The sequence below is a fragment of the Lepus europaeus genome, chromosome 5 (genome assembly GCF_033115175.1).
Source record: "Lepus europaeus isolate LE1 chromosome 5, mLepTim1.pri, whole genome shotgun sequence".
In the NCBI taxonomy this organism is placed as follows: Eukaryota; Metazoa; Chordata; class Mammalia; order Lagomorpha; family Leporidae; genus Lepus; species Lepus europaeus.
This window is the reverse complement of record NC_084831.1, coordinates 102,012,645-102,039,756: the sequence shown is the minus strand read 5'-3', so window position 1 is coordinate 102,039,756 and position 27,112 is coordinate 102,012,645.

Sequence of the window (27,112 nt, the reverse complement as noted above, 5' to 3'; positions counted from 1 at the left end):
TAATTGACAGCTGGAACAATCGTGGGTGGGAGAGATGGGTTCAGCCATCCAGCAGAGATTAAGCAGCTGGGGTTTGATTATTTTCAGAGGATATCTGAGAAACTCTTATGGTTTGGCAAGTGTTTATCATTGATGTCTGCTGGCCTTTCTTTCTCTGAGGGAACAGTAAGTCAATTGGTTGTAAATCTCAGCCATCACCTTGTTCACACTGTGGAGAACTATTTTTTACTGGAAATCAGTTGCTACTTTCAGCAGAGTCCTGCCAGACAATTCTGCAAGACTGATTTCTTTGGTTCAGGGTGCTGTTTATTTTGGGCAATGTTTCTCCACCTTCAAAACTCCAGGTACTAAGCACTTGGGTATTTCTGCCAGATAAAACAGAAATCAAGGACTTGGCTGAGTTGTTCTGGTCTCACACATGTCATTTTCTTTTTGGATTTTCTGTTAAATCTCTTTAGTCCTCTATCCTGGTGCTGGATACCTAAAGCTGCCCCAATACTCTCACCAGTGGGTTGCAAACATTAAGTACAAGTGCAGAGTCTCTTACATATAGACTTATTTTTAATTAATTTTTTAAGGAATACAAATACAAATTTCATACGTGCAACTTTGGGAATATAGTTGTTCTTGCCCTCCCACCGACACCCCCACTCTTCCTTCTCCTCCCTCTCCACTTCCCAATCTCATTCTCCATTAAGATTCATTTTAATCAACTTTGTACACAGAAGATCAACTCTACTTAATAAAGATTTCAATAATTTGCACACACACACACACAAAACTGTTTGGAAACAGGTATCATAGTCAACTCTCATAATAAAACTCATTGAAGACAGAGGTCCTGCATGGGAAGTCAGTGCACAGTGACTTCTGCTGTTAATTTAACAATTTAATTGAACAATTAACACTAAGTATGACATCAGTGACCACCCAAAGCTCTTAACATGATCTGCCTAGGCTATGGAAGCCTTTTGAATCCACAAACTCTGCCAGTATTTAGACAAGGCCATAAGCAAAGTGGAAGTTCTCTCCTCCCTTTCAAGAAAAGTACAAACTTCTTTGATGGCCGCTTCTTTTCATTGGGATCTCACAGAGATCCATCATGTAGAACACTTTTTGCCATAGTGCTTTGGCTTTCCATGCCTGAAATGCTCTCATGGGCTTTTCAGCAGACCGACGCCTTAAGGGCTGATTCTGAGGTCAGAGTGTTACTTAAAGCAATTGTTGTTCTATGAGTCTGCTGTGTGGACTTGTTCTTATGTTGGAGCATTCCCTCATTTTTAATTCTATCTATTATACATGGACTTATATTGTGTCACAAATACACATAGCCAAAACATATACATACACACTTTGCATATATAGTTAGTAGCCTTGCAGAAGTAATTGCATATTTTTTTCTTAGAGTAAGGAGATGAAGAAAGTGAGTTCTAAGGAAAAACCTATTTGTAGGTCAAGAACTTAGCTTACACTACTTATTTGAGAACTCTTTTACCTGAAAAATCTTTTCACTTTGCTCTGCACTGAGATTCTCCCATCACTCCTTTGGCTCTAAAAAGATCTTTTAATGAATGTAATCTTGGTATGAATAGTACCCTAATTAACTTTTTAAGCAAAATAATAAAAATATGCTTTATCAAGGACTTGAAAGGCAAAATTTTCAATACCATGAACTATGAGGAATGAGGTACTAGATGTTTGTGTGAATCAGGTCAGGGGTAAGGTCTAGAGCATGAAAGGGAGGATCTGGAAGTGTGTTGCTATGGAGCTGTAGTCAGAGAGTAATCATGGATTACCGTTTGTGCCTGCCAGTATCTATTCTCGTTAGAGTACTCCAGTTTTGCTCTGGGGAAACCACTGCCTCTCATTGGATTTAGGTGTGATAAGAGTTGATCAGGTGCTGATCCTTCCTTATTCAAGATGGGTAATCAAATGCACTGTCCTTAGATCTCCTGAAAGAGATGCAAAGAAACAGCTGGATCTCATTATCCCAAGGCCAGCTCTTCGGAGACTCTTCATGAGGTTCTACCACGATTCCCCAGAGCTGCTCTTGTTCCTGTCCATATTGAATTCCAAGTCTCCAACTTTTCTTCAGCCATGTGAGTTACCCCATATTCTTCTAGTCAGTTTCTTTTCTAAGTGAGCCTGAGTTGGTTTCTGCAAGTTGGAACTAAAAGATCTCACTGCTGCTGGGATACATCTGTGTGATGGTTTAGGTAGGGAATAGAAGTGTACTGGCCCTGGGACACAAGATTCAGGCTGAGACACCATGGGAGAAGGGAAAAGGCACTGGAAGAAGAAGAGGGAGGCACTAATGGTACCCTGTCTGCCCAAAATTTGCCCTGAGTGATTCTCTCATTTGCCTTTTAGAAGCATCCTCCTTTTCCATCAAGGCATCAACTGCCTCAGCTGAGGTCTGACTATGAAAGTTTTTTGTGACTCAACAAGATAGGGATTTCTGATAAATTCATTCATTCCATAAATACTCACCCAGCACCCAAAGATAATCTGCCCCCAGGTGGAGTCCCAAGGATTCAAAAGCGAAGAAGACACACCCCTTGTGCTCATGATACATAAAAGCTGTAGATCTGTGTGGTCCAGTGTGTATAGGTACATGAGACACATGTGGCTATTTCTATTTAATTAAATCAGTTTTTATTTACTCAGCTGTGTTAATCACATTTCAAGTATTCCAACAGCCCACATGTGACTGGTGGCTGCCATTTTGGATGCTACAAATATAGAACATTTCTATCATTGCAGAAATTTCCATTGGACACTGCTGTTCTAGACTGATAAAAGGCAGGTGCAAAACAGCACAAATAATAAAATGTGCCATAATTAGTATAAGTCAAGCCATTAGGGGATCACTCAGGACCCGACTCAAACCGAAGTCGTTTTACTGGCTTCCAGAAGATAATGACATCTACACTGAGACCTGGAGGATGAATTGTGGTGTTCAGGCTGGGGTGAGGGGAAGCATTCCAGACAGATGAGCATTTCAGCATGTAGGATCACTGTGAGTTGGCCAAGGATAAGTTAAAGTACACTTAAGTACTTGGAGAGGTAGACAATCCTTTAGCACCATCTACCTCCTCACAATTGGTTTCTCAGATTAGTGTCACTTACACAAGCCAAAGGCAGGGTCCTGAATGAATGACCAAAGGATCTATCCATTTGACCTGCTAAAGTAGCAGTCTGAGTGTCCAAATTTAGGGGCACTGAGGCCACTTGAAAGCTATTTGCTAGATGAGAAGCCAGTGGATTTGAGCAGAGTCAATAGTAGATTATGAGTAAAAAGGTGTGAGTTAGAGCTCTGAGGACTGCCTCCGGCACCCCTGAGGAAGCCATCTCTCACAGCTCAGTTCTTTTCATACCAGAATTTAATTTTTCTTTGTGGCCAGCACCTACGAAAGCCAATTAATTGTGTATTACAAATAATGGCTTTCTTTTTCCAGTGGTGTGCACATGTGTTGAACATAAGGCACTCACATTTGCATACAATTAGTCAAGTCTGGGCAAATTTAACTGCCACCTGTTCTGTTAAAGTATAATGCTTGTCTTCATGGAAATATCAGATGACCATGAGTGGGTCAAAACAATCTAGCCTGTGGTAAGAGACTGCTTAAACATGATAAGTAGGACTCCTCCATCAGGAAAGGAAAAAGTGCCTTTCCTAAAGGCACTGGCTGTGCCACACAGGTTTCAGGATCATTCTGATTCTCCCAGAGTCCCCAGGAAGAGGAGGCAGGACAGGTTCAGAAGGATTGACGGGCCAGCCCACTGCTTCCCACTACACATGGGTCCTGTAGCTGCAAGAGGATGAACACGTGCCCAATTCCAGAGCCCCTGCTCTGCTTGGGAGGAGCAGAAGGCTTCCAGGCAGTCAGGAGTGGAGGAGAGAAGGGCCTGGGTAAGTGACAATGCTGTGATGGTTAAGTTTATGTGTCAACCTGTCTGGGCTACATGATGCCCAGTTAGCTGGCATAAGTGGCTTCAGAGTGCGTCTGTGAGGGTGTTTCTGGAAACACTGGCATTTGAGTCAGTAGACAGGGTGAAGAAGAGCCACCCTCACCAATGTGGGCAGGCTTCAAAGAGAATGGACAGGCAGAGGAAAGGCCTCTCTGCGTTTTGGAAGCAGGCATCAGAGCTCCTGGTTTTGGCATCTTCAGACCTCGGGACTTAGCCCGGCAGCCCCCTCTGAGTCTTGGACTGAGAGTGGCACCACTGACGCCTCCCGGTTCTCAGGCCATCAGACTTGGGCTGAATCACACGAGTGGCTTTGCTGGTTCTCTAGGCTGCAGATGGCAGATCCGGCAGTCTTCACGTCCATGATCACGTGAGCCAGTTCTCAGAAGAAACCCCCTGACACAGGTACTCCTCAACATAACCTAGTGTTGTGTCCTGATAAACTCACCATAAGTTGAGAATCCTGTAGTCAAAAATGCACTCAGTATGCCCAACCTACTGAACACCTTAGTTTAACCTCGCTTATCTTACACATGCTCAGAATTCTTACTATGGTTGAACAAAATCTTGTAGTTTAAAGCGTATTTTATAATAAATTGTTGTTATAATAAAGTGCTGGATATCTCATGAAATTTACTGAATATTACACTAAAAGTGAAAAAACAGTATGTTTATAAGGGTATATTTGCACACTATCTTTTTTTTTTTTTTTTTTTGACAGGCAGAGTGGATAGTGAGAGAGAGAGAGACAGAGAGAAAGGTCTTCCTTTTTGCCATTGGTTCACCCTCCAATGCACACCATCTTAAAATACGTGGAACTTATATTGCTCCATCATGTCAGGGACTGTGTGTCTATCCCTTTTCTGTGTCTTTGGAGAATCCTGACTGATACAGAAGGGCCGGAGGCCAACCTGGATTTGCAGACAAGGATATTTTAAGGGCAATTAGAGCCTGTGCCTGACAGGGCTTCAGCTGAATAAATGAGTCCTTCAGCCCTGAGGCTTTCAACATCCCAGGTACCTTAAGTGAGAAAAAATTAATAGTTTCTCCTCAAAGGAGAAAAATGAAAATGAAAGATAAATTACGTTTCATAAAGAATATATATGGATCATAGAATTTTAAAACTGGAAGGGATATTGGAGAGAATCTAATTGAAATGTCTCTTTTTGCAACAGAGGCCTTGAGTCATGGAAATAAATTTCCCAACCTAACTTATCAATGGTAGATTTAGCAATTATACCTAGATCTATTCATTCCTAATACAGTGGTTTTTAGGCTGACCTTAATCTGTTTTTTAATACTATTTCTTTAAGTTTGTCCATTGATTCATGTATGTTACTCAAAAGGTAATATTAGGAAATCAATGCAATTGGTCATATTTCTGGATAGAACATTAGCAGACTTGAGAGCTGCTCTCAGTTATCCACGTTAGCCAGGCCTGATGGCTCCCCCAGTGCCAGAATAGCAGGCAGAACACCTGGAAAGAAACATGGGTTAAAAATCTTGGTCCCTGTGAAACTCACCCCAACTCCAGTGCATTTGCCATTTAAAGAGGCCATACTGTTATGCACAGATAGAAAGAGCAGGAAATTTAAAGAAATCCCTGGTGTGAACACTGTCAACTCCTTTTGTGATTTTAGACAAGTTATTTAGCCTCTCAGTATCTCATTTTACACATATAAGATACCAGTAATATGGATCATTGATCTTCTCCAGAGGCCAGTCTCTAATGCCTGAGGGTCAATGCGACTGTTATGGGTGTTCCCTGTAAGTTGAAGCCAAGTATACCTTTGAAACCCTAGCCCTGGCATCTGGTAGCTGCACAGTGTTTGCAATTTTCTGAATGACTGAAAGGTGTACAAGGCCCACAGTGGAGACTGGCTGGAAGGGTCCAATAGGTGGGGTGGGGTGGGGGGGCATGTGGCTGTTGAGAGAAGAGGAAACTAGAGAAGGGGCATCTACTTCCCATCCTTTAGGACTGGCCTCAACCCAGGAGTCTGTCTCTTTCTTGATCTCTGTTTAAAAGGATAAAAATAACTGAGGAGAAAACAGACAAGATAGCAATGAAACGAACTCAAGCAAATACAATACAAACTAAAATGACAATTAACATTCTGCTAAATGGCAATAAAATCTTTCAAGAACCAGGCAAATCTGTTTATCATAATGAACCTGCCTACCATGACCTGCTCAACCGTATTGACTGTATAAGAGTTCTGGAGGGCCGGCGCCGCGGCTCAACAGGCTAATAATCCACCTGCAGCGCCAGCACACCGGGTTCTAGTCCCGATCAGGGCACCGGATTCTGTCCCAGTTGCTCCTCTTCCAGTCCAGCTCTCTGCTGTGGCCCAGGAGTGCAGTGGAGGATGGCCCAAGTGCTTGGGCCCTGCACCCCATGGGAGACCAGGAGAAGCACCTGGCTCCTGGCTTTGGATCAGCGCAGTGCGCCAGCCAAAGCGGCCATTGGAGGGTGAACCAACAACAAAGGAAGACCTTTCTCTCTGTCTCTCTCTCTCTCTCACTGTCCACTCTGCCTGTCAAAAAAAAAAAGCTCTGGAGGATTCTCTCTGAGGGCAGCACTGCTGATGCAGAACCAGCTTTTAGAAAGGACTCAATTTGGGCAGCTGCAGGCAGTGTGCTTGGTCCTACTGGGGCAGGTCTTTTGGGGGATAGGCCAGTCAAGCTACCAGCAAGGAAGCTCCTGTTCCACTGATTTTCCTCTATCTCCCTCCTCTTCTAGTCACTTTTTCACCCAGCCACCACCCTAAATTAGCTGCCAAACACTCTTAAACAAACCCAGCCTTCCCCTGCCAGACATTCTCCCACATCGCTGGCTCCAAATCCCCTTAGCCGTCTGATGAGCATTTAGAAGCCTGGGAAACAGCTTCTTCATCAAGGTTGTATCTCCTACACTAAATTGCTGTTGTTGACTGGAGTGAAAGGGCCAGAATTTATAATCCTCGGTTCTCAAGCTGGGGCAGTTGATCAGGAAGGGGTGTTACCCTGGTGGTTGGCCTTCTTGGACAGCCCAAGCTAAGTGGGAGTTGTACAAGTAGAACCAGCCTGAAAGCAAAGGCCCAAAGGCCAAGGTACCCATGGTGGCATGATTTGTAGAATGTGTGACAGATACACGTGAGAAGAAGACAAATTTGGTAACTGTGGTGGACAGTGCTGATGATAGTGTTTTCTGTCCCACAAGCTTTCCTATCGTCTTCTTGTGCTTCCTCTGGTGAACTCCTCCTCTGTTCACATAGTCCAGAGAAGATTATTAATCAGAGTACTCACCTCTCCCATCCCACGTTCCTTACCGGAAGCCATCAGGGGTGGGCAGAGGCTCAGAGAGCACACATTCGTTGGCTCCGTAGTGTCCATACACCTAAATCACGCCAGTGTTCTTAAAATATCTCTATGGGAACGAGTAGGGAAAGAAGGCTCCTAGGAAGACATAAAGAATAGCAGAGACAAGCAGAGTACAGAGGGGTGGGGGAAGGAGACAGAGACGGGATAAATTGCCATTGACATTGATGGAGCTTCTGGACACAGCCATGCTAGATCTACCTCTTGAATTCCCGTTTATATGAGCCAGTACATTTACTCTTCCCTTGCATTAGATAGATTGGCTTCAGTTTCTTTCACTTGTAACTGAATGAGTAATGAAGAATTTAGTTGCCAAGCCACCTAGAGGACAAATGGAGCAAGACTGGATGGTTTAGGAACTCAAGCATCAAATGCTGGGCGTGCTTTGGGGCTGTTTCTATCGTGCAGTGCACTTGACATGGCTCGCCACGGGAGCTCCACAATCTCAGATAGACTTAAGGTTTATAAGATCCAAGACTATGATGAAGAAAAAATTCACACTAGGAATCCAAATTTCATTCAGCTTTTGTCTGATTGTCCCAACAAGTCCATCTTCAACAACTATCAGAATTACACACAATTGATGATAACCCCAGTGTTGTTTTCACCTATCGCACTGAAAAAGATCCACTGAAAAATACCCACAGCAGTTGAAAGTGTGTCTGTTTATGAAATGGGTATCAAAGGCTGTTGTTAAAAGGATAAATTGACTCAGACTTTCTAAAGGAGCGTTTTATGCCATGTGCAAAAAACCTGAAATGAGACCTATTTTGAACCAGCCTTTATGACGTTTCTAGTCCTTGACGAGCCCCAGTGTGTGCAGCAATGGACACTGGGGAATAAACTTCCAAGGAAAACCATCTTTTTACATACTGCAAAGAGGAATAACTAAATTGGAACATTTTTGCCACTTGTTACCATAATTCTGATTCCACATTGGAAGGGTCTGTGAAACCCCAAACCTTATACTTCCAGTGGTAGCGATGTTTGTAGTTTTGATTGCACATTAAGTAGCAAATGCACCCTGGAGAAGGTATTCATTGCAATCAGTGGACAAACAACACATACCTTACCTTCATTCACTACAAGCTCCATGAGTGCCAGGGTCTGTGTTTGGATTGTCCACCAGTTTGCCCTACTACGTGGAACAGGGCTGTTGAATGAGTGAGTATTTCTAGAAAAATACTTGGAAAGGCAGAAGGCCATGATTGTACTTCATTTTTCTTGTGATTGTTATGGCTGTCAAGTACTACAAGATGAGTAATTTATGTGAATTAACTCAGAATTATCTATATAGATTAATTAACTAGTTAGACTTTTTGAACTTGAGAATAATGGTTCCAGATTATATGTTCACGTTTATCAGAGAGAAATGAAATTCTTCTCTGCAGACAATTCTAGAAATATTGCGTATATTACACTAGATTAGTAGATGTGGTAGTTACTGTCCGTGATCATAGTTAGGGTATTGGGATTCAGGCTCTTGAGCAAGTTCTGATAAATCAATATAGGGTGGACAACTGGCTCATTATGATTATTCATTTCAGAGAAGCTGCCGGTATTTCACAGGTGTCATGGATACATACGCCTTTTAGTTAAAGAAATATCCCCTTAGGCAGTGTAGCTCCAATTCCTGGCAGAACTCCCTATTAAATATTGAATGCCTACATTTATTTGATTTCAGTTTCAAATCTGTTTGAGTGTAGAAAGTGAGATTATGTTTCTAATTTAGGCCTCTTCTACTATGGTTCGATATAAACCATGAGCTTAGTAAGTTTTAGGGGATTATTTTACTTTGAAGCTCTTTGATATTAGCTTTCTGCACTTCTTACACAGGTTTTAGTATTAGGTGTAATCAAATAGTCTGTATTTTTTAGTTAATCATTCACTTATGAAGACAAGTTCCTGGGTGGTGGAGGTGGGAGTGCAGGTGACTGTCGCCTCCACTGGGGTAATCCGGCCACACTATCTGTGGATCTGGAAACCCAAAGCAAGATGTTTCCTGGCACTTTGCCAAGGATGCCTGTTACTTCCTGGGCATAAGGGATTTGAAAAATCCTTTCACAAGGGGGAGAAGGGAATGACTTAGATGGTTCTATTAAAGGGAAATCACTCACTGATATGCAGATAATCTGTCCCCAAAAGTATAACACCACAAACCACTTAGAAAGCTCTAAAAGCAAGCAACCTGCCCACCACCTCCTCCACCCCTGAATCTGCAGTGCATTAAAGATAGGTTTTAAATGACGGTGGGGTGGAGAGAACTTCAGTGCAGTGGGAAAAATAATTTCAGTGTCTGTAGTGTGAGATTGAAGAAAGCAGTAGGCGACAATTCTTTACTTGGAGAAATATTTGTTTCCCTAAGGTTGAGCAAAAGATAGTAAGCTCATCATGGTTTTCTGCTTGACAACAGTAAATTATTGCCATCTTATTTGAGGTAGTGCACCAAAGGAAACATGCTGATTTTCTCCATCTGTTAGGCGATCAGACTTGAGGCATCTCTAGCTGTCATGTTCACTAGTGATTCAGAGATGGTACTTCAATAGCATTAAGAAATTATTCTTCTGAAAACAGAAGCCAGTCTGCAGCTTCTCTATCAGCACACTCCACCTTTACCAGGGCTCCAAGTACATCTCTACTTGTGTCTGAAGCCTCACAAAGCCAGTTTTTTTTTTAAAGATTTATTTATTTATTTGAAAGGCAAAGTTAGAGAGAGGCAGAGGCAGAGAGAGAGAAATAAAGAGAGTGAGAGAGAGAGAGAGAGAGAGAGGTCCTCCATCTGCTGGTTCACTCCCCAAATGGCCGCAATGGCCAGACCTGGACTGATCTGAAGCCAGGAGCCAGGAGCTTCCTCCAGGTCTCCCACACAGATACAGGAACCCAAGGACTTGGGCCATTTTCCACTGCTTTCCCAGGCCATAGCAGAGAGCTGGATCAGAAGTGGAGCAGCCAAGACTGAAACCAGTGCCAATATGGGACACCAACACTGCAGGTGGCCGCTTTGTCCCCTATGCCATAGCATCAGCCCCACAAAGCCAGTTTTTAAGATTTATCGGGGTCAGAATTGTGGCATAGTGGGTTAAACTGTCATCTGTGATGCTAGCATCCCATATGGACTCCAGTTCTAGTTATGACTGCTCCATTTCCAATCCAGCTCCCTGCTGGGGAGAACCATGGAAGATGGCCCAAATAGTTGGAAGGGGCCCAAGCACTTGGGCCATCTTCCACTGCCTTCCCAGGCACTTTAGCAGGAAGATGGATCAGATGTGGAACAATCAGGACTTGTGCTCACATACAGGCACTGCAGGTGGCAGCTTGATCCGCTGCACCCCCAACACCAGCTCCACAAATCCAGTTTTCATCAGACTATTTGGTTTTGTTTTATAGGACACTTAGCCCAGACTCATTCTTTTTAGAAAATTTTTATTTGTGTATTTTCATTTTATTTGAAAGTAAGAGAGACAGAGAAAGACAGAGACAGATTTTCCATGCACTGGTTAACTCCCCAAATGCCCACAACAGTCAGAGCTGGCCAAGTCAAGCCAGGAACCTGATACTTAATATGGGTCTCCCACATGGGTAGGAGGGACCCAAGTACTAGCATCATTACTGCTGCCTCCCATAGTGCACACTAATAGGAAGCTGGAATCAGGAGTAGAGCTGGGACTCAACCCAGGCACTCTGGTAACAGGATGCAGGCATCTCAACTGCTACACCAAATGCCTGGCCTCTAGAATCATTCTCCAACTCCTCCTCCTGCTCCTCTTCCTGCTCCTGCTCCTCCTCCTCCTTTCTTATTTATTTATTTGGAAGATGGAATTAAAGAGAGGTAGATACAGAGAGAGAAGTCTACCATCTATTGGGTCACTCTCCAAATGGCAGCAACAACGGGAGATGGGCCAATCTGAAGCCAGGAGCCAGGAATTTCTTCCAGGTCTCCCACATGGGTGCAGGGGCCCAGGGACTTGGGCCATCTTCCACTGCTTTTCCAAGAGCATTAGCAGGGAGCTGGATTGGAAGTGGAGCAGCCAGGACTCCAGTGGGTGCCCATATGGGGCGCTGGTGCTATAGGCGGCAGCTTTACCCTCTCTGCTACAGTGCCTGCCCTAGAATCATTCTTGTGTTCAGCTGTGCTGAGTTATTCAGCTGCACTAGAAGGCTTGCAGGACCATTTTGGTATAAATAATTTTCTCGCTGGCTCGCTCTTTTTAGTAGAAAGATCAAGGCTTTTATTTAAAGCTTACTTTCTATATTTGTCAAAGGCCACCTGCAATAGTAAGCTTCTTTTTCCTTTTTTTGTCTTATCCAGTATTGGTTCCCTCATTCTTCAAACAGCTGCAGATCAGACGTAGCCCCACGCAGACCCCCATTCTTCCCTCACAGGAAATAGTGTATTAGGAGTGGCCAGCCCCAGTGCCCTTTGCTCTGGCGTCAGACAGCCCTTGAGGAGAGGTCCTGTGTCTGTCCTACATCTTTCACTTCCTGAATTCTGCATGTCTCACCTGTTCCTCACATGGAAACCTGCTTCTCCTCAGCCTCCTGGGCTCCCAGGCTGTTTGGATCAATGCTTGATCTGTGTGTGACTAGGGACTATGAAGTTGCTTATCGTTTTCCTTTGCATTTATATGTACATATTTTGTATTCTATTTAAAAATCTTAGCATAAGTAATATTCAATGCTTATACTTAATACTTAATATCCATAATATTTAAATAGATTAAATTGATTTTTATCTTATAAGCATATAGGTGATGGATTTCTAATCTTTTCCTAAATGTAGCCTATGAACCTTCTAGAGTGTGAATGTGAACTTAATATATGGTGATCAGTTTTATTGTTAGCAAATATTTGCTGGAGCATAATTTTTAATAATATGAATGTGACAACCAATTTCCAGTGGTTGATATTTAGGTTATTTTTCTTTTTCGGTGTTACAAATAATGCATAAACAAATAATTTGATAAATTAAATGTCTTAATCTTTAAAATTGTGTTTACTTCCTTGATTGCATTGTGAGATTGAGTTTTTCATTTGTTCAGGAGACATCTACATTTTCTGTTTTCTGAATTGCCTGTGTTCTTTGACAATTTCCTTTAATGGCTGTGTGTGTTTATTTTCCATTTGGATTAAGTTTGTAATATGTAAAATATTTTCTTTAGCAGCCATTTTGCTATATATATATTTCAGTTTGTTATATGTATTGTTGTATTTTATGATAATATAATGATAGTTTGAATTTTTGTGTTTTCAAATCTATCACTCTTTTTTAATGCTTCCGCACTTGAATAATTACTCCTTGTTCATATACCAGACAAAATTCATTTTAATGTTCTAATTACTCTACTTGTACTTAATTTTTGGTGAATGGAAGATCTGAGTCAACTTTTTTTCTGAATAAGTCTAGCCAACAGCTTATATGACATAATTCATTTTTCTGAAATGGATCATTAATTTATTTTTTTTTGGTGTAATGACACATTTGGATTCTTTCTAAGCTGTTTTTTCTCCATTCCATCAGTTTTTCTATCTCTTCTTATTTCAGAGGCATAGCATTTTAATAATTATAACTCAACAATAGTTTTAAGAAAACTTTTCTGTGTGGAAAATGAGAAACACAACCAGATATAATGGTTATATAAATCTACATATCCCCACTACCCAGCTTCAATTATAGTCAACTCATGGGCAATCTTGCTCCATATCCATCCTTCCATTTCCACTCTCTATATTTTTTTGGCACTAACCTCAGATATCATAAAATTTCATCTGTAAGTATTTCAGTATGTGTCTTGAAAAGACAGTTTTTAAAAAACATAGGTATAATACCTTTACCACATCTATAAATTAATAATAATTTCTTATTATCTAGTAAGTGCCCCAAATTCTAACTGCCTTATAAATATCCTTAATGCTTTATTGATTTGTTTCATACTTTGTCATTTGAATCAATATCCAAGTAAATTCCACACTTGACAATTAATGTGTTTTACATCTCTTACACTAGGCTTTCCTTGCCATCTCTCTCTTTTATTTCCTTGAAATTGATTTGGTAATGAAATTGATTTTATGTCCTGTGAAGTTTCCCTAGTATGTTATATATGAACTTCATGAGTTCTCACTAAGTCTTAGGTTCTTCTTCTTCTTCTTCTTCTTCTTCTTTTTTTTTGTAAAACTTAGAGCACTTAATTGTTGACTAAGAATTAAAAACACTCTGTGAGGTCCAGCCTTCGATTCATATTTTTTGGTTCATTTGGGTTTCCTTTTTTTTCTTCAGGAAGTCATTAATTTCATTAAGGTTTTCAAAAGTTACAGCAGCACACCATTTTGTATTATATTTACTTGTGATTTCTTTAATAATAACATCTTTTAATCTGTCATTAATCCATGTGGCTTTGGCCTTTTATTCCTGATTAAATTATCCAGAGGTATTTTATTTGCTATTTTCCCCCAAGAATTATCTCTGTGAAGGAATTGATTCTGCCATCACTTACACATAAGCATCTATAGCAGGCAGTGTTGCTACCTCTCAAAGTGAACACAGCAGACCATGCCCACTGTTGGAAGCCCTGCGTGAGGCACTTAGAGTCCCTTTACTTCCTTCACCCCTGTTTTCTAGTTTTCCACTCACCTCTTCAACTTGAGCATCTAAGGAGTAGCCAAATAGATCATTCCTCAATAGGTGCTCTGAATGTTGCCATTTTTAAAAAGAACCCTAAGCAAATATAATTACTTCTTAGAACAATGTACTATTGTGAACATTACAAATGAATCAGGAGTTAGGTTACTAGTGCTCCTTTCTGTGTGTGAGTGTGTGTGTACATGTTTCTTCCCCCTACACACACACATACACACACCCCTCGCCTCATCTCAGCCTTCAAAATCCATTGAGTTTGGCACCAAGTGAACAATTTTATTCCTCCCTCTGCTATAGCCGTTTCAATGGAGACTTGACTAAGTATGTGTTATGGATATTGGGAGTGATACACTAATGATAGCTCCAGAGTAGGTGTGCTTGGACAATTGCTATTGTCTGCAAAGTAGGTTAGCAACCAGCTCATAGGTAGATGGCCTTGACTGCGGTGCTTAAGACAGTGAAGACTCCCTGTTGGTACAAAGATCAGTGATACACTAGCATGTCAAGTACAAGTTGATGATCCTCTTTATAGCACTGGGACTGTGCTGCACCCAAGGCTCCAGACATGAGAAATGTTTTTCAGGTACTCTTTTCTGCTGACTCTCATTTAGAAGAATATCTCCATCTATGCTTAAATAAGTTTTCCAGGAACTTGACAGAGGGGCAAACATCAAATGCTCGATTATGCTGCTGCTATCTAATTGAGGCCATCACCCAACAGGGTTACAAATTGCTGTACAGAGCACTTATTGTTTCATATGTTATCTGTTTTTATAATTTCTCTTATTGATCAATAAAGTTCTTTTGATTGCTTTGATTGAATAGTCAATATTATACACTGGGTAGTACATGCACTATTGTTTCTAAAGCCTATTTATTGCTATTTTGACTTTTTACTGTAATTTTGGGTTCTCAAATATATAAGAAAAAAGTATGTCAGTCCTATTTTTGGACATTTTCATTTTTATATCCTAGCCTATCTAGTATGATGCTAACATTCTCCTGCTGCCTATTTTACTTAGCAAATCAAAACCTGAACTGTAAAGCTTCAGAATTGCCTAGACAGAAATGTAACCTCTAGGGAAGTGGAGCATTGTGGGCAAGTAGGTGATATCCAGAATGCCTCTGTATTAGTTGGGCTACAGGAACCTCCACAGTAAACCTCATGTGCCCATCATTTCATATTTTATTTTTAACTACCTAGTTTTTGAGAAAGAAAAGCAAGGAACAATGAAGAAAAAAACATATGGAGGTGAAGAAGTAGAATGGGGTAATAAAAGGGAAGATATATTTGGTTTTGAAAAGTTTGTTTTATTTTTATTAGTTCGAAAGGCAGAATGATATATGGGGTGGTGGGAGGAGAGAAAGAAAATCTTCCATCTGCTGGTTCACTCCCCAAATGCCCAGAACACCCAGAGCTGGGCCAGGCTGAAGCCAGGTACCAGGAACTCAATGCAGGTTTCTCATGTGAGTGGCAGGGATCCAAGCATTTGAGCTATTATCTGCTGCCTTCTAGGATGTGCTAGCAGGAAGCTGTAATGAGAAGTGGAGGCAAGCAGTATGGGATATGGGCATCCCTAGTGGTGACTTAACCTGCGACAATGCTCACCCCAAGAACAAATAGTTAAAACTGACAAGCAAAAGTATCTCTTTATTACTTGTGCTATTTTTCTATCCCAGGTATTTCTACAAGTGATTTCAAAAGCACTTTAGTATATTTCCATTCATAACCAGAATTCAAAGGGAGAATGTGGCATATAGGATGTTTCTATTTTTTTTTTTTTTTTTTGGACAGGCAGAGTGGACAGTGTGAGAGAGAGAGAGAGACAGAGAGAAAGGTCTTCCTTTTGCCGTTGGTTCACCCTCCAATGGCCGCCGCGGCCGGTGTGCTGCGGCCGGTGCATCGCGCTGATCTGAAGCTAGGAGCCAGGTGCTTCTCCTGGTCTCCCATGCGGGTGCAGGGCCACTTGGGCCATCCTCCACTGCCTTCCCGGGCCATAGCAGAGAGCTGGCCTGGAAGAGGGGCAACCGGGACAGAATCCGGCGCCCCGACCGGGACTAGAACCCGGTGTGCCAGCACCGCAGGTGGAGGATTAGCCTATTGAGCCGTGGCGCTGGCCTAGAATATTTCTATATATTTGTATCTCAACCCCACAAAGTTGATACTTAGTGTAGCACTAACCTAATGCAAACTGGAATAGGCACTCTTTCAGATTTAGACCTAACCTACATTCTGTTTTTCAGATACCAAAGATTGTTGTTAATACACTCCATGCCCTAATCTCCTTAAAGTAGAGGTGGGGACTGGCAGGTCCACAAAATCATTTGGTCTGGCCTTGCCAAGGCAACCATAGAGGGGACCTGAAATTCAATAGCAGCTTTTTTCATAACAAAATAAATTTCTGTGATGTGAATCATAATAATAATGCACATTTTGAAGGACATGCAAGGAAGATCCATCATGGGGTAGGCAGGACATGGACAACTACATGACAGGACAGACACTTAGGCTTTTCGTTGGATGCTCTCGGCCTGTCTGCTTGGATTGTGGTGACTCAAAGGACAGTCAGTGCCAGGCAGGCTGGAAGTATAGACGTGGCAAAAGTGTTAATGCACTGTGCATAAACTACGGCGATCTGATGCGATGAGATGATTTCTCACAATGTGGATGACCTTGCCTCTGATGGTTGATGCGACATTGTCCATGTCTTCACTGACACAGATGTTAACTCCAGTCCAACCTTTATCCACACATCCGCTGCCAACAATCTTCACAAAGACAGATTCTCAGATGAATTAGGAAGTTACATGTGTAGCTCAACAATGTGATACCAACAGGAGTGCCACGCCTAAATTTTGTCAAAAGCAGAGGGTGTAACAGTGTCCAGTTTAAGGAGTTACTGAATGATGTGGACTGTGAGTACCATGATCTTGTTTGTCACTGTGAAGTGCGGTGGCTGAGTTGTGGGAACAAGCTCATGAAGTTTTAGGAGCTGTGGGATCAAGTCAAGCACTTCACTGGGGTGAAGGGAAAATCTGTCAGGGAACTCAGCGATGGCAAGTGGCTGTGTGATCTAGCGTTCATGTGGACCTTTGCAAGTGCCTCTCAGCTGAACGTCAAGGTGTAGGGCCCCAGCCGGCTTCTCAGCTCCCTGCTTTCAAACATGAAATAATTTGAAGTCAAATTAAGGCTGTAGAAAGCACAGCTCAAAGAGAAGAACACAATGCATTTCCACATTCTGGAAGGATAAAAGCCTTCTACACCCGTGAATATGCTGGTGAATGTGTGAAACTAATTGAAGCACTTAATGAAAGATTCAAGAACGTGAAAGGTAAACAAATGGAATTGAACATCTCTGCTACACCGTTCAATGTGCAACCAGCTGATGTGCCTGATAATCTGCAACACGAAATCATTCAGCTCCAAGCATTGTGAGCTGAAAGCTAGGCACAGCAACCTCCCACCGCTTGCGTTCTATAAACGTTACATAAGCCACCATGAATTTCCCGCTTTAGAGAGACATGCAATGAAATATGCAGCTGTGTTCGGAACAACTGACTGCCCCGAGCAATGCTTTTCAAAACTTACCATCACAGAATCACCTGTGCTCCAGACTGATGGCTGCAAAACCGGAAAAGCAGTTTCGAGTAGCGACATCATCATTACCAGCTTACGTCACATGCCTCAGCAAAGACAAGCATGCTTTACAGCCATAGGGGAGAGTTAATTAAATATTTGACCAACTACAGAAGGTTAATTGTTAAGTTGATAATTCTGTATGGCCTGAAAGTGATGTTAAAAATATACACATGGCCCTTGGCAAATGTTTCCTACCGGTGCCTTAAAGCTTTACAATTTCAAGTACTGGGACCGGTGCTCTAGCGTAGTCGGCTAAGCCTCCACCTGTAGTGCTGACATCCCATATGGATGTCGGCTCAAGTCCTGGCTGTTCCACTTCTGATCCAGTTCTCTGCTATGGTCTGGGAAAGCAGCAGAAGATGGCCCAAGTGCTTGGGCCCCTGCACGTGCATGGGAGACCTGGAGGAAGCACCTGGCTTCTGGCTTCGGATTGGTCCAGCTCCCACCATTGCAACATTGGGGAGTGAACCAGCAGATAGAAGGTCAATCTCTCCCTCTCTCGCTCTAACTCTGCCTCTCAAATAAATAAATCAATCTTAAAAAATTAATAAAAAATTTCAAATGCCTTATCATTTATGTAAATCTTCACTGTTCTACAAAATAGCTAGTAACCACTTATAGCTATTTAAAATAACTAAAATTGTTTTTCCTGTCCCACTAGCCCCATTGCAAATGTTTAAAAGCCACATGCCGGAGCTTGTGCTGTGACGCAGCAGGTTAACACCCTGGCCTGAAGCACCGGCATCCCATATGGGCACTGGTTCGGGTCCTAGCTGCTCTACTTCTGATCCAGCTCTCTGCTATGGCCTGGGAAAGCAGAAGATGGCCCAAATCCTTGGGCCCCTGCACCTGCGTGGGAGACCTGGAAGAAGTTCCTGGCTCCTGGCTTTGGATTGGCGCAGCTCTGGATGTTGCGACCGATTGGGGAGTGAACCATCAGATGGAAGACTCTCTCTCTCTCTCTCTCTCTCTCTCTCTCTCTCTCTCTCTCCTCTGTAACTCTTTCAAATAAATAAATAAATCTTTAAAAAAAGCCACATGCCAATAGTGGCTACCATAAGGGATAATTAAGATATATGTAAGCCTATTTTATCAGAAAGTTTTATAGGTCAGCTTTTGGTACCTGTAAGCACTCAACTTGTCTTCTTTATATCTTATTCCTATCAGAGACAAGAGGATAATTCTCCTGAATTAATTTCAGAATAACCAATTGAGCAGTTTCCCATCCTCAGATATTGACGCTGCCTGAACCTTACGCGTGCATGTACCTTGTTACTTTCTGAAAAGTTTGGAGTTTCAGGACAGGATGAGGAGAATCTTTCAGACTCCATAGTGAAACTAATGAAGGAGAATTTTGGGGAGATGAGGCCTCATGGCTGTTTCTCAGATTAAAATCATTGGTAAGTCTCTCATTTCACAGGTAATTAGCAAAGCTCGCTCTACAATGCAAGTAAATGCATCTTCTTTATTTTATGTATGACTGGTCTGATCTTCCTATTGAGCCCCAGCCCCTCAATGCAGCAGGGGGAAAAAGCAATTAACTTTCAATCCTCAGTGGTTTTAAATTCAGCCTGAACCAATGATTTAAGCAGCTTTTTTGGTAACTTTTAGCCCTCATACTTTGGGATAATTGCTTTATCATTCATATTTTCACTTTTATATCCTCTAGGAAGGTGAATAAATGGGACATGGATGGCACCTGGGTCTATTTGCAGGCATGAGCTGGTTTATGTAAACTGAAGGTGGCAGAGAGGGTCGCTGGGATGCCCTGGGGTTGGCTGACTTGGCCTTATCTGGGCATGTGGTGTAGATGTTGAGGCCGGTGAAGTCACATGTATTCCCGCTTATGACTATGGTGCATCAAGAGGTCCTGCCTGACTTAACCTCATCCTGATTCTTGAGGTCCAACTTCAGAGTTTCTTGCACATCTCCATCCAGGCCTTTGTCCTTGTTGGCTCATTTTACATTCAGACTGCTGGCGGAGGGGATAATAGAATTTCACATCATATTAGGATCAGAGAAGCATCATGTATTTCATTCACTCTGCAAACAGAAGTTCAGACAAGGGAGTCTGGGGCTCTCAGATTTATGAAAGAATCCACACAGTTGACACAAGCTTGTGACTAATACATCTTACAGTTCAAGTGAACAGCTTCTGTTTTCTGTAATGAGCATCTGTAGAGTGAGGATGCAATATGTTTTACAAGCTTTGTTGTCATCTTATGCTTTGCAGTGGCAGGTTCATTCCTGGAAGGACTTCTTTTGCTTGTCATTAAAAGGTGACTAGCTCCAGAGGCTTCTTGCTTCTCCATGAACATGACAAGGTGATGGAATTAGTTCAGATTCACTTCTATCCCTCTCAAGCCTCATGTTTTTAACAAAGCTCTTTGTTCTCTGTGCTCTATAAGCAAGGGCTTATAATTTAGCATTCTATTTGTTATCTTCTGAGAATCCAACACCCATACTTCCTTGTGAATTTGAAGTGCATGGGACAAAGGTTCTTCCCTCCTATGTTTTCTTGTTAAGCATCACTCTGATTTGTGTGTTGACACAGATAGAATCAAATAATATATATTTTATTATTTTTTGTATTATCTAACTCTCTTATCTTTTTATTAAAGATGTATTTACTTATTTGAGAGAGAGAATTATAGACAGAGGCAGAGACAGAAAGGTCTCTCATCCACTGGTTCACTCCTCAAATGGCTACAGAAGTTGGAGCTGGGCCGATCCAAAGCCAGGAACCAGGAGCTTCTTCCAGGTCTCCCAGGTGGGTGCAGGGGCCCAAGCACTTGGGCCATCTTCCACTGCTTTCCCAGGCCATAGCAGAGAACTGGATTGGAAGAGGAGCAGCTGGGATGTGAATTGGCACCCATATCAGATGCCGGAGCTACAGCTGGTGGCTTATCCCACTACACCACAGTGCCGACCCCTAAGTCTCCTATCTTTAACTGCATTCCTTCATCTAACTTCAATCCCAGGTAGAATGGGGCACCAGAAATTAAGGGCTTCTCTTTTATGGCTCAGCTTTGTGGCTGAGTTTTTGTGTAGAAGAATCATACATATGATTGAAGAACCTCTATAATCTGGCTCTTCCGGGTTTGTTCTTGAAATATAAATGGAGTATGAAACATTTTTTTGTCTGTTAAGTGCTAGTTTTAAGCAGGTGGCCAGGCTTAGGAACAAGAGAAGATGTTGAAATTCTGATAGCATACCCATTTCATTCTGTCTTGCGTCTTTTATGACTTGGTGTCCAAAGGGGAATAAGTGACACACTTTATTCTGAGAGGTAAAATTCATAGTTTAATGTTTGCAAAATATCATTCTTATTACAATAATAAGTGCTGGTGACATTTTCATCTAGAAGACATGAGAAACACGATTCCAGAATCCATCCAATGACTGTTTGGATTCCCATCAGGGCTGTGTGTGCTAAGGGAGATTATGCATTCAATGCAGGTGGCCCTTTGTCATCCTGATTCAGTTAAATGTTGAGCAGCTTGGAGAGAATTCTGGAACATCATTTGGGAAAAGTGGTAGTGTTTAGGTCCATTTTATAAATTGGCAATTATTTCTGATAGCTTGAAGAAAAGTTTTTCATCAGCTTCTTTGAAATGTCAATCCCAAGAGTGATTTATTTCAGTAGAGCACATGTTAAAACTTTAGAATTATAAAATATGGGGCCAGCATTGTAGCATAGAGGGTAAAGCCTCCACTAGCTACACTAGCATCCCATATGTGCACTCATTCATGTCCTAGCTGCTCCACTTCCAACCCAGTTTCATGTTAATGGCCTGGAAAAAGCAGAAAATGGACAAGTATTTGGGCCCCTGGCACCCATGTGGGAGACCTGGGTGAAGCTCCTGGCTCATGGCTTCTGCATTGTGCTGCTCCTGTTGTTGCAGCCATTTGGGGAGTGAACCACGTGATGAAAGATCACATGTCTCTCCTTCTCTTTCTAATTATGAATTAAAAAAAAATCCTAAGGAAGTAAAAAAAAATTGCATAAGATAAAAATTGAGAAAGGGGATACCCAGAAGTAGTGAATATTACTAAATTATAAGGTACATTTCTATTTCTATAATATACATTTCTAGAAAAGAATAGCAGTAGAAAGACACCACATTGGAGAAAACTTTTGAAAACATTTTCTGTGTTTATTTGAGAGGCAGAGATACAGAGGCAAACAAAGAGACACAGAGTAAATGAGAGCTCACATCCACTGGTTCGCTCTTTAATCGTGAACATCTGTACTCACTGTGGCAAAGGAACGCTTTATGGGAGGCTCCTTTAATTGTTCATTGCCTGCCAGGCCTTGAGTACGACTCAACTCTTTATTTCCTTCAGTGGTAGAGTCTTGGAATAGAAGCCAGTTTCAAAGAGCTTATCTGTGTTCATCTTGGGACAGTGAAGTATGGGGTAAGATTTTTCTTATGGTTTCAACAATGTTTGGTGTTGGAGCAAATGTGTCCAGTGTATCTAAAGGTGAAGACGTACCACAGAGACTGAGTTACTTGATCTTGTGTCAGAGCCTAAACTCAAATTCACCATGTATTAATTGTGGGATAATTGAATTTGGGGCTGCTTTTGAGTTCCTGCTTATTCAGAGGCTATTTGAATATTGCTGATGATTATAATTTTTTAAAGATTTATTTATTTGAAAGAGTTACACAGAGAGAGAAGTATAGGCAGAGAGAGAGAGAGAGAGAGAGAGAGAGAGAGATTTTCCATCCTCTGGTTCACTCCCAATTGGCCAAAACAGCCGGAGGTGACTGATCTGAAGCCAGGAGCAAGGAGCTTCTTCTGGGTCTTCTCATGCAGATGTAGGGGCCTAAGGACTTGGGCCACCTTCTACTGCTTTACCCAGCCATAGCAGAGAGCTGAATCAGAAGTGGGGCAGCCTTTTTTTTTTTTTTTTTTTTTTTTTTTTTTTACAGGCAGAGTGGACAGTGTGAGAGAGAGACAGAGAGAAAGGTTTTCGTTTGCCATTGGTTCACCCTCCAATGGCTGCTGCGGCTGGCGCATCGCGCTGATCTGAAGCCAGGAGCCAGGTGCTTCTCCTGGTCTCCCATGCGGGTGCAGGGCCCAAGCACTTGGGCCATCCTCCACTGCCCTCCCGGGCCACAGCAGAGAGCTGGCCTGGAAGAGGAGCAACCGGGACAGAATCCGGCGCCCCGACCGGGACTAGAACCTGGGGTGCCGGCGCTGCAGGTGGTGGATTAGCCTATTGAGCCGTGGCACCAGCGATGTCTGATACCTTTTGAAGCCCTAGGAATTGGCTAAATCATTCAGCTCAGTCATGAGGCCCATAGGCCAGGCCTTCCCCAACTGTCTCCTGACCCAAAGGGCAGCATGGCTTGGTGCCACCTGATCTCTGCTTTTCCAAGAGGGATTTCCCAGCTTGGTGCAAATCAGAGGGGAGGCCAGCTTCAAAACCCCTTCCGGCTTGTGAAGATAAAGCACACTTGGGAGTGAGGTGGCAGCCTAGTCCACCACGTGAACATTTTTCCGGGCTTGCCATCAATCAACAGCAAAAATCTAGGTTAGGAGAGAGGAATGGGTTACCCTGGCTCTTGGAGTTCGTCAGCAGACGGGGTGAGATCTGGCCTGGAGTGTTCCAGGGGAGGCCACAGGATTCTCCATCATGTATCTGCTGTCTAGGTCAATTTGTGACCCTGAGTTTGGAAGGGTTATTGATTCCTATCTAGAATAGATTTAAGGGAATGGTTTTCCACAGGCCCTTCCAGCTTTCCTTTGTGCACTGAAAGCTCACTTAATCACTATTTAATTGCAGTATCACAGACTGGCCATCTCCTCTGCAGGCTGCAATAGACTGGAATGGGAGGAGGCTGACTAGGTCAGGACGTTATTAATCATAGTTTCATTACTGGACAGGAGGAGCAGCAGCGAAGTATTAAAGGAACCCAAGGTGGAACGCAGTGGAGGATGCCGGGGAAGGGCTCCATGCAGTAATGCCCAGGCCCTTAAACTCCATGAGTCTTGTCTGCAGCCCAGAGGAGCTCACAGCCGAGCCGGCTTGCTTTTACTGCCGTCTTTAAGGAAGCCTGGCCTTCAACTTGGCATAATGAGACACTGCCCACCTAAAATATATGTGCATTGAGAGGTGCTCCCACATGGCGGAGGCAGGGATTTGGGTTTGAAGCTTGGTAAAATTCTGCGCTAATCCTTGCATTAAGATAGTGAGATCTGGGGGTGCTTGTTATTGGGAGGGTGGGAGTCAGATGGCCCAAATGATGAGTCTGGAGAAAGGGAATTTCTTATGAAAGAAACTGTATATGCTTTGAGAAACAACCAAATTAAAAAAAAAATGTGAATAAGGGCAAAGCGGGGTGCAGGAGTGGAATGAGGGAGAGAAGAGTGGTTTTTTCATAGACCTTTCTGAATGCCCAGGGAAGGGTGCCTTTTCAGAGACTTTTCTGATTGGGAGATAAGAAAAAATTAAAACTCAGGATAGACTTGGATCCCAGAAGGAACGATTTTGTCTCCATAGTGAGCAGGTCGTTAAATGAAGCAGCTCTAGCATCAGTGTGGACACAACAGCAAAGCTGGGTTAGCAAGGCAGCCTTCCCTGCCAAGCTCCCCTCCCTGCCTTCCACATCCTCTTTTATGTTGCTGTCTTCTGTGTACCTCGCTTATTAAAGGAGATCATACTTAACAAGAGGCACACAGTACATAGGTGTTGAGGATGCCAGCTCTGGAGGCCCCCAGACTGGGTTTGAATTCCAGTCGGGACTTTCAGATACTGATTTCTGAAGCTCATTGTCTAACAAAAGAAGCCAGGATTCCTTGGAGGATGGGAGATTTCAGGTGTGGAGCGTGGAATGATGGTCTAGAATATGTTATTGTGCCAGAAAACAAAGAAGGGCCCAAGGAATCAGAGGAAATGACCAATGAATGAAGAATGACCTTGGGCTCATTTTTGTCAAATATTTTAGTGGAGAAAGGGGAATTCTAATACCCTGTTGGAGGGAGTGCAAATTACTGTAGCCACTGTGGAAAATAGTGTGGAGATTTACTCAAAAACTAGAAATAGGCTTGCACCAAAAAGACATGAACTCATTTTTTCAAAGAGATAACTATACGGCCATTTTTATAGCAGCACTGTTCACAATAGCCACAATTTGGAATCAACAAAGGTGTCCGTCATCAGATGAATGGATGGAAAATGTGGTATGTATACACAATGGAATATTATTCAGCTGTACACAAGAATGAAACTCTACCATTTGCATCAAATTTGATGCAACTGGAGGAATCACATTGAGTGAAATAAGTCAGACACAGAAAGACAAATGCTGCATGTTCTCCATTATATGTGGGAACTAAGCTTTTTTTAAAATGGGAAAAAAAATTAAAAATCAAAAACAAAGAAAAAGAAAGAAATGCCTGTATGTTATCAGTATTGTTGCAAATATAGTTTTATAAAACTTTGTTTCATACCTTTGCCAAACCAATAGTTAAGAATGTTACACTACTACAGTTTTAATTATTTGTGATTACTTTAAAACTTATTACATATGGGTGAAATGGTCATTTTTCCACTCAATTATTTATACTTGTTGTAAATATTCTCAGTAAGTAGGGTCTTTTTGCTTTTTTCCTTGTTAAACTTATTTGGTGAAGCATTAAGCCTCTTTACTGTAATGTAAATTTAAGATGTTACCTCAAAAACTAAGAAAAAAGAGAGAGAGAAATTATAATATATTGATTAAAAAATAAGAATCAAGTTTTTAGTTGAAAGAGAAAGCTTTTTTTTTTTTTTAGAGGAATGACAGCTGACAAATTTAGGAGATGTGATAGGAAAATATTTTTTGCATCCACCATTTCAATAAGTTCTTTAGACAAAGAATATCAATAAATTCCATTTCTCTTAGCAAAGAGTGCTGGAGAACAGGATACAGCTTTTCAACACATCAGCCTGCAGATTACTTAAAAGTTACAAAGGGGAAGCAATTCCTTTGCCGTGGAAATATCTGCTGGACATTACTGAAACCAAGTGAGAGAAATCAGCATGTGGCCAAACTGATATTGGGTACCTGATGTATAGGAAATGAAATATGCAGAATCATCTGTGTAAAATTCTTGCCAAAATGAGGACATACTGAGCCAAATTCAAAACGTAAGACATTTTCCTAAACAACTGATCTAGACTATTAAATAAAATGCCAATGTCAAAACAGATTAAGACCAAAAAGAAAAAAAAAGAAAAACTATTCTATGTTAAAAGACACTGAAATTGAAGAAACATGATAACCAAATAAAATGCATGATCCTGGAGTGGAAGAACATTTGGGTGCCAAGACCCCCAACTGCCTAGGGTATTTTTCAGCCAATTGGAAATTATGGGGTATATTATTGTATTGATGATAAGTTTCTTGTACGTAATAATGTGTTGTGCTTATGTGGGAGGATATTACTAAAGATTCACAATGATGTATTTTAGGGCAGGGTATTAACAATTACTGGATATAGGTGAAAGTTAAAATCCTTTTATCATTCTTTCAACTGTAGGCTTCAAATTTTCACACTGAGGGGCCAGCGTTGTGGTATAGCAGGTAAAGCCACATGGGTTCTGGTTTGTGTCCCTGCTGTTCGACTTCTGATGCAGCTCCCTGCTAATGGCCTAAGAAAAACCTGGACCCCTGCCACCCACATGAGAGAGCCTGATGAAGTTCCTGGTTCTTGGCTTCAGTCAGGTACAGCCCTGGCTGTGGTGGCCATCTAGGGTGTGAATCAGTGGATGGAAGATTCTCTCTCTCTCTCTCTCTCTCTGTGTGTGTGTGTGTGTCCCTCTCTTTCTGTAACTCGGACTTTCAAAACAAATAAATACATCTTAAAAAAGATTTTCAAACTGACTTGGAAGAAAAATATTCCCAACTTTGGGCAAATTTGTCGATCTCACTAAGATCCTTGTCTCCTTTCCTGTAGTGTGTGAGTAGTGATGGTAAATGGTTTACAGGCTTACTTTACTGAATAATATCTCATAATGTGAAGAACATATAGAAAGTGCTCAGTAAATACCGGTTATTGAAATCTCCTCTCCATCTTTTGGGTTAGTAGAAGAATGTGAGTGGCTGAGAGCTAAGTCTTTTTTCATCTTTATTCCCCAGTGCTTGGATGGGGTGAGTCAATGAATGTTTCTTGATATAAGAAATTAAGTAAAACTATGCAGAAAGTCATACTAAAATGTTGTTTTTTCATGAAAGGTTCCACAATAATATTCTAAGTATCTGAACTGTAAGCACCTCCTTGATATCTGGTTCATACATCCAGGCTGTCATCCCACTGCACCAGCTTCTTGTAGTACACAACTGGCTGGTCTGAAGGTGGGTGTTCACACTGTTAGGCAGAGGTTCTCGTCTTTATCACCTGTGAGAAGCAGGTGTTGGTGGCCGGGGTGGGGTGGGTGGGGGTGAAAACACAGGTTTCTAACAGAGTTTATGGTTCAGTGGATTTGGGGTGAGGATTGAGAACTTCTACTTTGTTTTTTA